The sequence below is a fragment of the Monopterus albus genome, unplaced genomic scaffold, assembly GCF_001952655.1.
Source record: "Monopterus albus unplaced genomic scaffold, M_albus_1.0 scaffold49.1, whole genome shotgun sequence".
In the NCBI taxonomy this organism is placed as follows: Eukaryota; Metazoa; Chordata; class Actinopteri; order Synbranchiformes; family Synbranchidae; genus Monopterus; species Monopterus albus.
This window is the reverse complement of record NW_018127929.1, coordinates 651,023-653,075: the sequence shown is the minus strand read 5'-3', so window position 1 is coordinate 653,075 and position 2,053 is coordinate 651,023. Positions and strand designations below refer to the sequence as shown.

Here is a 2,053-nt window from a genome sequence, read left to right as displayed (position 1 = left end):
GATCAGGGGGACAGATAAACTAAAGAATACTGAATTGTGGCAGCGAACAAACCAAGACCCCATCAATCAGCAGATTGCCAGGCGTAAATGGCGATGGATAGGACACACCCTGCGGAAACCCTCACAGGACATCACCCGGCAGGCCTTGCAATGCGACCCTCGGGGAAAGAGATGGGTCGGTCGCCCTAAGACCACGTGGAGACGATCCTGTGAAGAGGAAATGAAGAAGTGCAACCTGTCGTGGGGTGAAGTGAAAAAGGCTGCCCAGAACAGACTGCGTTGGAGAGCTGTTGTTGAGGCCCTTTGTTCCACGGGGAACTCAAGGAGATAAGAAGAAGATTGTAATAAAGTGAGTAGGCTCTTTGCATATATTTTAATGTGAATGCTTTTGTACTTTTACTTGAGTAAAACTTTCAATTTTGGACCTTTACTTGTGACAAAGTATTTTTACACTGTGGCATTGGTACTTCTACCTATGTAATGGATCTGAGTACCTATTCCACAAGTGCATTTAGCTCACTGCTGTTGAGTATCTAGCATGGGACAACAAATGTCTCAAGTCTGCATCTAGAATCTGATCCTCCCACCTTCATTTTATAGTGTAATGGTTCAGGGCACTTCAGCTTGGGAAGCTTGTGTAGACTATAAATCTGTCATTTCAGAACATGATTCAACAACTTCACCTTGTTGAAGAATCATATCCACTTTCTTTTTGGTGAAGTAGTTGCTCTAGTTATTTGTCAGTGCTGGAATGTAATGAACTTAAAAATTTGTTTTTAAGTCTGATAATGTCTTTTGGAACTTTTGTACCATCATCTAAACAGATGTTCTAAATCAAAATCTTAGGTGCAAAGCCTTTATCACTGTAACACACAAGGCACCAGTTCACACATGCATACAAAGTCCAAAATAAGAGCTTATATTTTCAGCCGAACAGAGTTTATTATGGCCGACTCACAGGCACAGAGAAGACGCTGACTGCTGATATTTCTGTTTGTTTAAACTTTTTACTCACAGTGAAACATTAATTTTGGTTTGTGGGATGTTGGAGGTTGGGAAATGCGGAGCAGTGTGAAGAACACATGGTCTGAGTAAAACCTGTTCAAAAACCTGCTGCCAGTTGTGACAGTGTAGCTTCTCTTCTCTTGATTGTGAAATTTCTCATTTTTATTTTGTTGCACACATGACAGGTCACAGCTTGGTGACACAACATATCCTGTAGGGCCTATATATGGTCTGTATATTCAATGCATTAGAAGAGAGCAACCCAAAGACACCATATTGTTTAGAAATAAGTGAATGCAAAAGAAGAAGACAGAGCCCCATTCCCACACATGAAACTCCATGTTCCCGCTAGTGTCTTAAAATAGTCACTGAGGACTTTTCAATTACAGAGGCCACACTGTAAGAAGGGGCCCAATCATAAAACCAGAGTGTTTACCTCTTCTCTAAATCTTACTTGGCTTTGATTAAGGGGGCAGAAGGCGGTTAAGAAGTTGGGACAGAAAGGACCAGAGCGGAGGGGGTACTGTACAATAACAGTAAGAAAGACAATGAGACCTGTAATTGTCAGCCATCTGTGACCTGAGGCCAGTAGAGCATCTGCCCTAATGTCAGATCAGTCGTGTAACACTAGAACTACAGAGAAACTACATGAGAGGGGTCATTACAGAGGCAGGTTAAGGTGTGAGGCTAAAATTCAACTGAGTTTATATTAAAATGGCACCTCTTTTACATGTCAAGGTAAGTCATCATGAGGAGTAACTTTCAGCCTGTGAAAGTTTTCTATCATGTCTGTGAACATCTCTCATCTCAGCTTGGTCTCATTAACCAAAAATGTTAAACCAAACGCTTACAAACTTGGAGTTTCAAGGTGGGAGTTTAACAGGCAGTGAGAGCTTAACAAAAGACTTAACAAAAGTAAAATTATGGGAAAGTGTTAGTGTTTTTAAACACTCCAGTGCCTTTCTTAGTTTAGTGATCCATTATTTTTAACTCTATAATATCAAGGTAATATGAATGTCACTTTGTTCTGTAAAGCGTTGTCTCTGTT

The 2,053-nt window shown here is 40.7% G+C and overlaps 1 pseudogene; it reads left to right on the top strand.

Moving 5' to 3' along the window:
• LOC109960614 (uncharacterized) overlaps nt 1-331 on the top strand; it is a 1,944-nt pseudogene extending 1,613 nt beyond the window's left edge.
• Nucleotides 332-2,053: the final 1,722 nt, after the last annotated feature.